This window comes from Spodoptera frugiperda, chromosome 26 (genome assembly GCF_023101765.2).
Source record: "Spodoptera frugiperda isolate SF20-4 chromosome 26, AGI-APGP_CSIRO_Sfru_2.0, whole genome shotgun sequence".
Lineage (NCBI taxonomy): Eukaryota > Metazoa > Arthropoda > Insecta > Lepidoptera > Noctuidae > Spodoptera > Spodoptera frugiperda.
Genome location: NC_064237.1, coordinates 3559595 through 3574925, shown reverse-complemented (window position 1 = coordinate 3574925; position 15331 = coordinate 3559595). Strand labels below are relative to the sequence as shown.

Here is a 15331-nt window from a genome sequence, read left to right as displayed (position 1 = left end):
GGAATTGATATACTTAGGGGTTTACACACACATACGTAAAGAGTCTATACATTACACATCAAGGTATGCAAAACCAGTATAAGCTGGCCGTTGAATGTGAAGAATGTTATACAAGGCGTCATCATGATAAACTAGTTATGTATAACTTGTTTTTAACATTGTCCACTACACTAGCATTTTCTCCTGTATCGTGAGTGCGTTTACATACATACATATTCACATACACAGAGCCGAAACAACAATGTGTGGATCACACAAACCGCCGTACTCAGAATCATATAAAGGTTACTTACCCCAATCTTTAGCAATTGTTTTCGGAACAAAATCGTCACTAAGGAACACTTTAAGTTATCGTTAAATGTCTGTGAGTGCTACAGAAAGAGTTGCTCCGTGCGAGAATCGAACCCGCTACACATTAAGTGGCAGCCGGTTGCCCAGCCACCGCGCCAAGCGTACAGTCGAAGCTTGATGTTAAGCCTGTGTGTAGTAAGTCGAGTTGCATTATTAATAAGGAATCTAGTCGACAATGGCGGAAACTTGCCGCAGACGAGGCGACGAGGTGTGTGTCACATCGCTGATGTTATTTCCCACGCGGCAGACTTTGTGGTAATTGGAATTGTTTGTAGGTTTGTACGTGTACAGGTAAAGGTGTGTGCGTGTAATGAATAGTTGCTGAAAGAATATGTTGATGAGGTATGAGGACATTTTTTTTTAATTTAATTTATTTATTTTTAATGTAAATTTTGAGACTTGTACTGATTGATAAGAAAGTAAGAATTTATAAAGGCTTGCACCACTTTTTTAATTATTTGGATTTTAATATTTCAGATTATATTTCTATTGAAGTATCTAAGTATTATTATTTAACTACGAGGTTGATTTTAAAACTTTCGTAACATAGTGTCATATGTGATAAAAAAAATAAGATTAAAAACATCTTTATACCCGTGGTGTGTCAGAACGTATATCTACGTGAGACACTATGTATTTTCTATAGCTTCCGCCCGCGACTCCGTCCGCGCGGATGTCGGTCTTCGCGTGGAAGTTTTATTTCTCCATTTTGAGTAACTCTGACAATGACATCTTATAAATATCTATTGGACCCAAATACGGCGAGGCCCATAATAATTAAGGAGATCCCTCTATTGGTCGTTCTGTAGAATAAAACTGAAAAATAAAGATATTATTTCTACGTATTTTTCCAGGATAAAAAGTATCCTTATACCCAGGATAATAAGGTATAATTATACCAAGTTTCATCAAAATCGAACCGTTAGTTTTCACGTGATGCATGAACATACAGACAGACAAAAATTAATCACATATTTGGGTTTGGTAACAATCCAGTGCCATTTATTCTTTCAATATTTTCAATGTACAGAATTGACCCTTCTAAAGATTTATTATAATATTTTTGGTTTTAACCACATAGTTCCCGATCTCGCGGGATCTCTTCAAAAATGAGATGTGGAAGATATTCCAGGGAACTCTTCAAAAATCAACATAATGAGCTCTGCGTTTGAATTTAATAGATGTATACTCACTTAGGGCATTGAAAAAATAGTTTAAAAACGGACTTAAACTAACTTAAAACTAAAGAAAGCTACGAATTACGAATTTATAACAATTAAAAAAGAAACTATATTACAACCTATCCTCTATGCTATAATAACCAAGCTTAAACTAAATAATTTAAAAGAAACGACTTAAATCTAATCTAATTAAAAAAAATTAGACTTACAATTTTATTAAAAAAACTAACTACAGTAACTACTAAAAATCGATATCAAACTAAACCTACGTTAAATAGTTTAACCAAAAAACCAGGAAAACCCAACAAATAAACTTATTACTCCGTTAGAGCATTTTCTTTGTACTAAATGTTTTATTATATTGATATTATTTTTTTCATACCTTTTTACTATTTATTTACTTTTTTTCGATAAATTAAAACAATAACATGAACCGAAGTCGTGTAACGATCGACATAGAATAAATAAATAAATAATTTATTTCTTATTTTTATTTTTTGATCTATACATATAATAAAATCGTAGAAAAGTGCTGTCTGTACATTGAAAATAAAAATAAAAAAAATAGCAGGGGTTATTGTTATGTCGATGTCGAACCCAAATATGTAATTAACTTTTTTTTGTCTGTTTGTCTGTTTGTCTGTTTGTCTGTTTGTCTGTTTGTCTGTTTGTCTGTTCGTCTGTGCGCGCTAATCTCAGAAACGGCTGATCCGAGTTTGATGCGGTTTTCACGAATATATTGTGGGATGCTTAAATTTACATTTAGTGTTTGTTTCATGTCAATCGGTTCATAAATAAAAAAGTTATGTCAAATTAAAGAATCACGTCGAACATTCTATGCTTATACCATTAATCTCCGCAACTATTTGACGGATTTGGTTGAAATTTGGTACAGATATAGTTTAGAACCTTAGAAAGGACATAGATATATTTTTATTTCAAAAATCAAAAAATAAAAATAAGAAATAAATTATTTATAAATAATTCTATGTCGATCGTTACACGACTTCGGTTCATGTTATTGTTTTAATTTATCGAAAAAAAGTAAATAAATAGTAAAAAGGTATGAAAAAAATAATATCAATATAATAAAACATTTAGTACAAAGAAAATGCTCTAACGGAGTATAGATAATTCTATGTCGATCGTTACACGACTTCGGTTCATGTTATTGTTTTAATTCATCGAAAAAAGTAAATAAATAGTAAAAAGGTATGAAAAAAATAATATCAATATAATTAAACTTTTAGTACAAAGAAAATGCCCGAACGGAGTATAAATAAATAATCCAAGTTGTCTTTATCCTCGATAGATGGCGTTGGGATCGAAATAGATCGCGCTATGGTTTCGTTACATTCATTTGGTTGGGTATCGGCCGAGCGCTTCGGTACTATCGTAGAAAAAGTGTATTATCAGTCGTATGATTATTTGTCTGTAGTGGTCCTGCTGTTTCGTATATTCTAAATTGGTTTCGTTGTATTTGTCAATTAATAAGTTTATTTGTTGGGTTTTCCTGGTTTTTTGGTTAAACTATTTAACGTAGGTTTAGTTTGATATCGATTATTAGTAGTTACTGTAGTTAGTTTTTTTAATAAAATTGTAAGTCTAATTTATAAATTAATTAGATTAGATTTAAGTCGTTTCTTTTAAATTATTTAGTTTAAGCTTGGTTATTATAGCATAGAGGATAGGTTGTAATATACATAGTTTCTTTTTTAATTGTTATAAATTCGTAATTCGTAGCTTTCTTTAGTTTTAAGTTAGTTTAAGTCCGTTTTTAAACTATTTTTTCAATGCCCTAAGTGAGTATACATCTATTAAATTCAAACGCAGAGCTCATTATGTTGATTTTTGAAGAGTTCCCTGGAATATCTTCCACATCTCATTTTTGAAGAGATCCCGCGAGATCGGGAACTATGTGGTTAAAACCAAAAATTTGCCGGAAGTCACTATTCCACGCGAACGAAGTCGCGGGCAAAAGCTAGTTTTTGAAATAAAAATATATCTATGTCCTTTCTAAGGTTCTAAACTATATCTGTACCAAATTTCAACCAAATCCGTCAAATAGTTGCGGAGATTAATGGTATAAGCATAGAATGTTCGACGTGATTCTTTAATTTGACATAACTTTTTTATTTATGAACCGATTGACATGAAACAAACACTAAATGTAAATTTAAGCATCCCACAATATATTCGTGAAAACCGCATCCAACTCGGATCAGCCGTTTCTGAGATTAGCGCGCACAGACGAACAGACAAACAGACAAACAGACAAACAGACAAACAGACAAACAGACAAAAAAAAAGTTAATTACATTTTTGGGTTCGACATCGACATAACAATAACCCCTGCTATTTTTTTTATTTTTATTTTCAATGTACAGACAGCACTTTTCTACGATTTTATTATATGTATAGATTATGCCTCTTATACCAGCAGACAAGAGGTTAATAATATCTAGCTCAAACATAAAATAACAATAAATATCAAAAACAAAGCTCTTCAACAAAAACATTAAACCCTCATTAACCGTTGTAAGCTAAACGATAAAAAATTATAGAAAATTTCCACTAAGCCGCTCTACACCATTTGTATCTGACAGGCGCAAACTAGAGTTTAATTGTAACTATTCGCTATCGACCTGCAGCTCGTTGTAACTTGAGGAACGTTGGAACTTCAGGCTTTGAGCACGTACTGGACTCTCATCTACAGAATACTTTTTATTTTTGTAAAAGAAAAATATTTTGTTTTCGTCCAAAGTTATAGGCAATTACAACTTCGATGTTTTAAAAAGAACCGACTTCAAAAAAGAGGAAGTTATCAATTCGTTGGCAACTTTTTTTTATGTTCACCGATTGTTTGAAGACGCCCCAATCGATTTGGATAATTCTTTCTTTTTGTTTGTTTGAAAGGATGGTCCCATGGTCACCAGATCAAGATCTGATGATGGGATCCCCGGGAAACCGAGGGTAGCTTCGTAGGGACAATTAGTGCGTTTGTTTTTTTTTTAATTAAGTATTTAAAACCACTACAAAAAGCAGAAGTAAAGGTAAGGAATCGATCTGATGATGCAGACGAGAGGCAGTCGAGGGAACTCCTCGAAGATTACCAGTAATGAAACTGTGTTTGGGCTTGAACTATTTGTGTTGATAAGAACTTTACACCTAGCAATTAGTATTAATTAATATATTGGACTGTGTTCTTATCCATTTGTCTTGCAGATTTTAATAAATTGTATAGACATAGTTCAAGAGATCGACGGCTCAATGTACGCCAGGCGTAATTAATTAACATAAGTAATTATCGCTACTATTACTCTTGGGGGATCTTAATTAATATAATACGCATGCCTATTTATATTTATTCTTTTTAAATTGATGAGGATTAAAAAATGGTTATTTACAAGCTTATTGAATTATTGTTACATAAAAAATAAATATGTAATGTAGAAATATAATATGCCTATTGATTATTAATAAAAAAATGTGGTTATCATTTTTTAAATTCATTCTATCTTATAATTTACAAGACAAAAGTGAGCTATTACGTAAGTAAAAGAAAATAACATCACCAAAATGCACAATTACTTCTACTCATATACCTACATTGTTTAAATTATTTCTAGAAGGCCGAGTTTGTCTTAGTAAGACAGATCAAATTTAGGGCACGACGACAACCAGTTGTCTCTGTCCCAGATTTAATTTATTTCGTTCCATATATCTTCGTCAGCGCTGGGATGTCTTCCTCACGGCTACCTTTTTCCTTTGGCATTGCAAATAATTATTTACTTAATAACAAAGCAGAATATTTTATTAATTTATTAATATTAATAAAGGTTTACCCACAGTTTCTGTATAAACAATATTAAGTGCAGTAAATACATGTCAGTTTTGTACAAAACTCTCATACTATAGATAATATTATGACTCTTTAAGTTATTAAAAAAAGGACAAACCAAACAAACAGTTTGGTTTGTCCGTCAATCACGCTGAAACTACTTAACGGATTTTAATGAAATTTGATATACAGACAGGGTATGAGCTGACTTAGATGATAGGACTGACTTTTTATCCCACGAGAACGCGGGCGAAGCCGCTGACAGGAGCTAGTAATTTATATTAGGTAAACATGACCTTTACAACTTTCAACGAAAATGAACCTCTTAAAAGATCAGGTTTCATAATCAAAACTGAAACAAGGCAAGCATTATTAACATTCCTATTTATAAATGAATTTTACATCGTCTTAAGTAAATATAAATACAGTTATTAATGTATTTATTATACATGTAACACCCACTTATCGTAATTAACCATTTTGATTATTATTAGAGTTATTTTGTTCGTACCCAATTTTTTATTCGACATTAAATATTCATACAATTTAGCTGGCGATAGGTGGGCGGGGTAATAGCAAGACTTTACTTCAAAAACAACTTAACCTCGCACGTAATTTTAATCTGAAAATGCCGAAGAAAATAAACCGTGTCACCTCGGATTAAATTTTAATCTTTAAAACAAACTTTAATGAAACTTTATGTTTGTGTTACATACTAAACTAACTACTCCCGCGAGGATTCATAATGTGTAAAGCCTTCTTCGATTATTAAACTATCTAACACAAATAATAATATTCAATTCGATCCAGTCGTTCCAGAGATTAAGCGCGTTCAAACACCATAAACTCTTCAGATATATATGTATAAAGTTTTGATAGTATAATTTGGCTATATTGAAGTAATTCTATGTATAATTTTTATATGTATAATTTTAGCAAATAATTATTTGAATTGCCAAGGAAAACCTTGGCAATTCAAATAATTATTTGCTTAATAACACAACAGAATATTTTATTAATTTATTAATATTAATAAAGGTTTACCCACAGTTTCTGTATAAACAATATTAAGTGCAGTAAATACATGTCAGTTTTGTACAAAACTCTCATACTATAGATAATATTATGACTCTTTAAGTTATTAAAAAAAGGACAAACCAAACAAACAGTTTGGTTTGTCCGTCATTCACGCTGAAACTACTCAACAGATTTCATTGAAATTTGATATACAGACAGGATATGAGCTAACTTAGATGATAAGGCTTTTTATCCCACGAAAACGCGGGCGAAGCCGCTGACAGGAGCTAGTAATTTATATTAGGTAAACATGACCTTTACAAGTTTCAACCGAAAACCGAAAATGCCGAAGAAAATAAACCGTGTCACCTCGGATAAATTTTAATCTTTAAAACACACTTTAATGAAACTTTAGGTATGTTTGTCTTACATACTAAACTAACTACACCCGCGAGGATTCATAATGTGTAAAGCCTTCTTCGATAATTAAACTATCTAACACAAATAATAATATTCAATTTGATCCAGTCGTTCTAGAGATTAGCGCGTTCAAAGACCACAAACTTTTCAGATATAATGTATAAAGTTTTGATAATAATTTGGTCATATTGAAGTAATTCTATGTATAATTTATTACATGTATCTATAATATATATTATCGTAACTATCTCTTTGTCTGTCGTCCTTGAATGTATAGCCAGGGCCGTAGTAAGTGAAATTAATTGCTTAGGGAAAAATATCCCCTTTTGTTTTGAAACACTACAAACTTTTTCCATTTCCATCGTTAGCAGAATGATAAATGGTATTTAATTTCGTTGACTGGGAAATAAATGGAAGCAAAGATTTCTTAGTATTTAAAAAGTAAGCTAGCTATTATATGGAAAGGTGTTAATAAAGTAATAGGTGTTTCTATTTTTTTCACGCATATTTCCGAACCGACTTCTAAAAAGAAAAAAATAAAAATTATTAGTCATAACTCTTACGTACAAATAAGTTACCCACCCACTGATATGTAACAACTCAAGGACATAAGGTTGAAACAAAATTTTTATACCCATAATAATTGAAACCTGATATGAAGCTATATACAATTGTATCACACAGTATGACTGTGATAATGACAGCTAAGTTATATTGTTTGTTAGGGACCTGTGGCATAGACTTAACCTAACCTACCAGTGGGTAAAAAGTTTCCGACGCATTCTTAACCTCCGAAGTCGATTAAAAAAGAAATAAGCAAGACGTTAACATATGTATACCTAAAGTATGACTCACCACACAAAACTTGAATAAATTTTCAACAATAATAAACCCTACCGCCTTACAAATAAGAACTCTTTATCGCAGTATCACATGTATGTACGTAATAATTTCCTTTTCCCCTTCTATTAGTACATGGTAAAAGTTTCTAATACAGTCACCTTGACGGATTTTTATTTCTCACGCGATGTTTCGAGTTAAACAGGCCTATTAAGTCGCAAAATATTTTTTGTCAAATTAAATACGCGAACATGTTTATGGAAGAAATAAAAATTCTAATGAATAAAACGGAGAAAAAGAGGTCATTGTGGCTGGAAATTATTTATTTAACAGTTGGTATATTGCCAAAATAGAACCTAATTATGTATCTGTAACTTTATCTTTTGGTACTAAAATATTGAAATAAAATCATCCAGTAGATTTAACTATACCATTTGTAATCTTATCTCTATATTTGTTTAAAAAATCAATTGCTGTTGCTGTTCGTTCATTCGATATCGGCTGAACAGAATTGGCTAATTTTGGTCTCGAGTTGGCTGTAGAAGTCCAGGGATGAGGGAAGGTTTAAAAGGTGAGAACAAAATATTTGAGGCTGCACGAAGTTTTCCGGGTCAGCTAGATTTCCAAATAAATACGCTGACAATTTAAAGTTTTCGATTGAACATTTAGAAGTATTTTAAATTGCTGACTGTATTTAAAAAAAAGTATCCTAAAATGTTTGACATAAATATAACATTTGCTACACATTTTATCGCTTCGCTAGAAATCATGTCAGATAAACGGTGATGTGTCCTCGTTTCGTCCTTTCGTTTACTTTCATCAAAACACGCGACCCAGATGTCATGGTTCGGTGATACAAGATATTACTTCTACCCCTCCCCCTAAACACGCTTAAAATTAATTTATTCTCTCTGAAACCACACAACGTACACAATTATTTACCGTAACAATTTCGGGTGCTTTCATTATCTTAGCTTCTTATGAAAAACAAATAAGTCGAGAGGATATTGGCGTCAATATCTCCTTGGCTTTGTATGATCTAGAGGAATATAAACTTCCTACTATAATCTGACATTTAGGACTGAAGGCACGATCCGCTCATATATCAGAATGTTATGATACGCCTTCAATGACCTCATTGTACCAGTATTAAGACGATTTGCACGAAAAAATTTTAAGCACAAACCTATTAACTTGAACCTCATTTTACATTAAGGTTTGGTGAAAATGTAATAAATATCACCCTGTAGAAAGGTTGTAAAAAGATACTGAGTTTATTTAAAACATGAGTCACAATTTGTAGTTTCTTTTTTGATTTATAACTTACATGTAGGAATATTTACTCTATTTACTTAATTGCCCTATTTAAATAAAATAAACATATTTTTAGGTATAATATTTGCACAAACATAGGTAGGTACTTTACTTGATATAAGAAAAACACCAGCTAAGCAATAACATAAGATATTGCTGATACCGAGAAATAACGCCATGCCAATTTATTCCACTACTCTACATATTATACACACTTATACACATACACATATAATATATACACTTATACATAAGTGCTTCATGTTATTATTCCTGGCTCACATCAACCCTCTCCATTTTTCCGGAAAATCAATCAGTTACAATGGGTGACAATTCACATCGTCAATTTCCATTGTATGCCGCGAATGGTATCAATCTTGTCGATCACAACGACGCATAATGGCCGCTGACATGAATCCATTATAACTGAATTGAAAATTGAAATCTACGCGAACAATGAGAGAAAATTATGTTGTTCTACGTTAAAACTATTTGATGAAACATTTTGAACTGTTTCGAGGTTTGAAACTCTCAACTATTTGAGTATCTCAGTAAACCACAATGTTTAAATACAAATTAAATTAAATGAAAACGTGAAACATAATCAAACATTACTAATTACTACATATGAACTATTGACTGTATTTGAACCAATAATACAGTCAATAGTTAAAAACCACAATTTTCAAATAATAATTTCAAACATAATCAAACTAATGTTTGATTATGTTTATATATGTATTATAGTATATATAAATACAGCCAATGAATGTAGATTTAGATTACTAAATCTACATTCATTGGCTGTATTTGAACTACTAGATATTTTAACTATTGACTGTATTTGCACCGATAATACAATCAATATTTAAAATATCCCCATTTAGGTAACACACATAATTAAAATGTTTCCATTTAATACACAATCAGGCGAGTATTTTACCGCCATATTGACAGCTTTGTTCCTAATTTAGCTGACCATAAACCGAACATTAACAACTTACATCACTTTGCTGTTAGCTTCAATAAAACAGTCCTACATTTTGAGTTACGATTTTGGTTTGAATGATCACTGAGCTTATCAATCCCGGCGATATTACTCGGCTATTCTTTTCGGGAGAATGTCTCCTGTATTAGTAAGCCCTGTTGATTGATGAACGAAGAATGAATGGATATCTTTTCGTAATAACTAGGTCATTCATTATTTTCGATAGTTTTTGAAAGAAAATCTGACTTGTTTCTATTGAATCTAAAGATTTTTGAGCTGATGTAATCAATGACTAATAATGACCTATTGAATGGCTATTAAAATTATGGAGAATTCTATTCGCCGTATTTTCGTAAATTGGGAATTACTCATAAGTACCAAAGTACACATGACGCTAAAAATACACTCTTTTATTTCATTTTATCGACAAGCAAAGAGCAATAATATGAAGAAAAGAATAACTTGACTTCAGAAAACAAACAATTGTGATTTTCATAACAATCCTTAGGAACGAGTCAAGAGTACTTTCATAAATTCCTTCAACAAAAATCACAAATATAAAAATGAATATTTGATCAAACATTCACAATACGTGTGCAGATTTCTTGTTCGTCATAGTGTTACGTCAGTGAGGTTCAACGTACGTTCGTGATTACCCACGTATCTACGTAACTGGAGCAAAGGGGTCAGAACAGCTCTCTAGCATATAGTAGATACCCATTTCATTTAAGAATATTCTTAGTTTTAGTGGCGTCCAGAGTTTGTCAACGTGTGTGTCTGTCCCAGTGGTGTAAGATTACACTTGAGACACAAAGTTATCGCGAAGCATAAATCAAGTTACGGTTCATGTTATCTGCGGTACCTAACAAAATATAGTGATTTTCGTCTACGTATAAAATTACCTAGTTCTTCTTGTACATACATTTAGTTTCCTATGTACAAGTGTTTGAGAAACACCGGAACAGTATAACTCTTACACAGGTATTAGGTTTAATGTAGCGTACTGCAAATGGGTAGAACATTGTACTAGAAATTAGGTCAGCCAGGTACTTATTGTTGAAATTTAAACAAAAGCATAGTAAAGTGAGCACCTAATATGCATTTTAATCATCTCGGGTTTAAATGTCGCTTGAAAGTGTAAGGGCGTATTTTATGGTTGGTTATCTTGTGCTATTATCATCGCTTTAGTTTAGTAGTACATTAAGCTCATGAGCTTACTAGTGTACAAAATACTTCTAGGTGGTATCTTGGTTTATTTATTAGTATCGTTACGCCTTTTTATCCCCGAAGGGGTAGGCAGACGTGCACTTTACGGCGCGTAATGCGACTGTACAATGTACACCCCAAATTCATCATTTAGTCTCATGAAATAGGGTTAATAGAAATAATAATGTTTTTTGTGATGGATTGTCCATTTATCGAGGAAAGTTTTATGCTATAAAATATCACGCTACAATTAATAGGAACCGAGCAGAGCGGGTGAATCCGCGCTGGAGCTGGTAAAATATATTTACCGTCTTTAACTTACCTCTCAGACTTTTAAGGCTCTCTCTCCTACTTCTATAATATTAACACAAAACACGGCGTCGCCTGTTTCCATTTAATATTTTCTGTTCCCAGAACAAGGTACAGCTGGCATACAAATATGATAATAACACAAATTGAGTGTAGCCAGTGTAGGCACAATACATACAAAATTCAATAGAAATTGGACGAAGGCAATGAAATTTATGTAAAAGCTCGTTAGAACACTTCGTTGTGGTCATGTTTAGCTTGAAAGAAGAGAAAGTGGTAGTGTATGCAGAAGGAGTTGCATTTTAATCAGATTTTCACGTGATTAATGTAATGTATGGACATATATTCTTAGATAATTCTCGAACATATAAAAGTATGATAAATGAAATACCTACCTCAAACACAAAATTTTCCTGTCCCTGGTCGCTGATCACTCATCTTCCATCATGTGTTCATTTATCTATATGTATATCCCATAAAAATCATATCCACACATCTTTTCTTTTTTAAACGTTTTAAAATAATACAAAAGAAAAATGCCCTTCGTAAAATATAGTACCATCGAACTACTTACGTATTCAGTGCCTAAACAGTGTAAATCTAGGAAAGTAATGGAGCTAACGTATCAACGTAATCGTTTTTACAGTAACAACACAACTGCACATTACTTATTCAAATACCTTTCTCGGAATTACAATTATTCAACTAAATTGGACCTTTCTACAGTCGTACTAAAAACTAAAGTAGGAGCTTGCTTTTTTTATCTCCAAAAAATTTGCTATTTTTCACTTACAGTCCTATTTTCTTTTTTTTTTCTTTGCCTTTTTTAATGACGTATCCCACAAAAACATTTCATGTTAAATGTTGCCAAGACGAGACCATATAGCTCGCACTGTCAAAAAGTAATCAGATCCCGTGTAGAGCCAAGTTTCTAACCCTATACTTTTGAACTGGCGAGTCGGCCGCACGGACTTTTTGCTATTCGTCATATGGGCTTGAGCTTAAAAATCTATTCAATCTTCTAAACTCTTTCCGTGCGGCCAACTCGCCAGTTCAAAACCGTCAACGACGTCTGCCCTCGCGCGTCTGCCCGCGTTCGGGTGCCGCGCTCGCTGACGGGCCGATTATTTTTAGCTACTGCGCGGGGACGAGGGGGCAGGCGGCGGGCGTTGGCGCATACTATACTTACGATGCTTATGTTCAAAAGTATAGGTTGATTAATAAACACTTACCGAAGTGAAGTGTAGTAATATTATTCATATCTAAGTACTTATGGGTTCATCGCAGCGGTAAGTCCCCTCTTTGAGGAGTGGCTTGAGAGGCGCCACGGCGTCCTCACCTACCGCCTGACGCAGGTGCTTACCGGACATGGGAGTTTCGGTAGGTTCCTGTTCCTTATTGGGCGGGAGGAAACGCCCGGGTGTCATCACTGTGAGGACCGCCCGGAGGACACGGTAGAACATACGGTGGCGGTGTGCCCTGCGTGGGCTGACCACCGCCAAGTCCTCAGGGATGTGGTCGGCGACGGCGACCTCTCGCGCCCGGCACTGGTTCAGGCCATGGAGCGGAGCGAGAGGGACTGGGATGCCGTCTCCTCCTTCTGCGAAGCAGTCATGCTAGCTAAGGAGGAGGCGGGGCGCTAACGTGAGAGAACAAACCTCCTCACGCCCCAGCCGTCGCGAGAGACACTCCGGGCGTCGGGGATCGCGAGACGATCTCCGGCCACCGTAAGTGCGGGCCTGCGGACGGCGAGCAAGGGTAGCTCACCGCCCGAACAGAACCAGACCCGTGCGTACGGCGCGTTGCGTTCCGCGCGCGCCTCAAAGAGCCATCAGACCACCACAGATGGGGCCCAGCAGGGCTGATGCCTGATCCGGAGCTGCGGACTACCTAGCGGGTTTACCGGGGCTCCGGCTCGAAAAGCAGGAGAAGGAACGGGGTGGTTTTTAGTCAGTAAGAGTCTGACACTCCTTCTCGCCTCGCCCAAGGCGGGAAAAGTCATTGGATGATTTTCCCCCTCAAAAAAAAAAAAAAAAAAAAAGTACTTATGGGTAGGATAATGTTTTGATTTGATGAAAAGTTTGTGTTCTATGTACTTGTGTATAATTTTCAGATCTCAAGCAGGAAATAGGGAATTAAGTTTCCCTATTTCAGACTTTTACCCCTCCGCGGCCGCATTCAGACCTCTAGCGTCAAAAGTTGCGGAAGTCTCGAACAAACTTTCACCCCTAGTTTAAGGGGTTGGGGGTAAAAGTTCCAAGTTTTAGGATTTTTTTGTTGTTTGGGTACTAATACTAGCTTACATACCAAATTTCAGTTTTCTAGGACTTCAGGAAGTACCTTAAGAATTTTGTTGATCATCAGTGAGTGAGTGAGTGAGTGAGTGACGAAATCGGGGTATTTTAGATATCAATAAAATCTAAAGTATAAGAGCTATGCAATTGAAACTTTAGAAGTTTATTAAGTCTACCACTGACATTATATCCTGAAAATTTTGTTTATCTGGTATAACCCAAACTCAAGTTATGAAGGTTCAAAAATACGACGAAGCGCTTCGAGAAAAGGTAGGTAGTGCCCTTGCGCTTCGCTTGGCTCGTCTTAGCGGGCACTACCGTGCCCCCAGATACTTTTATTTCCTTTTTCTAGGAAATATTTTTAGTAAAAAGGGAAGGAAACGTTTTTCCTGCCCTTAATATTATTTACCGTTTTTCTCGACATTCATTGTAAGTTTTTATCGTTGTTTTTTTTTGGTACTTGAAACATTTTTTGTCAATCAGTTTTTATTTTATTCCACATTCAGAACACTCTATACCCATACGATAATAAACAGAACTTAAAGAGGATTTCGTTCAAAGCAATCTTAACACGTTAAACGCCAATCGATGGTGGAGAATTAGCTGAAACGGCAAACTTCGTACCGCCACAAACATTTTTTCTCACCTTTCAGACCTGCGCTGGCCTTCCACAAATAATTCAAGACAAACAAAAAATTAGCCAGATTGGTCCAGCCAGTCTCAAGTTTTACCGAGACTAACGAACAACAATTGATTTTTATATATATTTCAAATTTCAAACAAGCGTAATATCTACTCTAACATCTTTACAACAAGGTAACAACCAAAACCGATAGTCCTCATTACCAACCTCCAACTAACCACGCTACTTAATTAAAAGGACAGAACGAACCGTAGCAACCTACAACCCGGGTTAGTTTAATTCCTAATCTACTGCCATGGAGGCAACACGTTCGCTAATCCCTTGCGGTCGACCCGGCTCGAGTATCTTACGTTATATGTTATATGTTACCGAACTAGGAAGTAATGGCTGCTTTATGGGACATTTATTGTGAATTCTGTTTCTTTATTACGTGTTACGTTTATGTTCGGGCGCCTTGGAAGACGGTTCATGTGATTGTGATTTTGAATTCTTAAAATGGATTTTGTTTTATAATCTAGCTAAAGGGTTCTCAACCTTTTTCTAGTCTAGAAACACTTTTATTGTGTTAGGGACTACTATTACTATATCTTTTGATCCCATCTCACACTCTGATTTTATCATTCACTCATAAAAATAATGTCTTTTGGATTATTGAAATCAGTTGCTCCACTCTGTTGCTTTTATTTTTTTGTTATAGGTTTAACTCAAGCTTATACCTTTATTTATTGGACAGAGGTCTTGTGTATTATTTTTCATTTCTCGAACCATTTTTTGCCTTCTGCGGACTACTATAGTGGTCCACACGGTCTAGCTACTACCATTGATCTAGTTAGAAGGACATTAAACCAAAAGCAGTTTCAATAGTGTGGTTTTTTGTCACTGGTTACACTGTAACTTTTTTTAAGAGAAGCACATGTGTATGTGTAG

At 34.4% G+C, this 15331-nt stretch overlaps 1 protein-coding gene across 1 annotated transcript in view; it reads left to right on the top strand.

Moving 5' to 3' along the window:
- The window catches only part of LOC118264471 (uncharacterized), a 51417-nt gene that overhangs the window by 23001 nt on the left and 13085 nt on the right, over positions 1-15331 (top strand). The gene's annotated exons all lie outside the window — the stretch shown is intronic.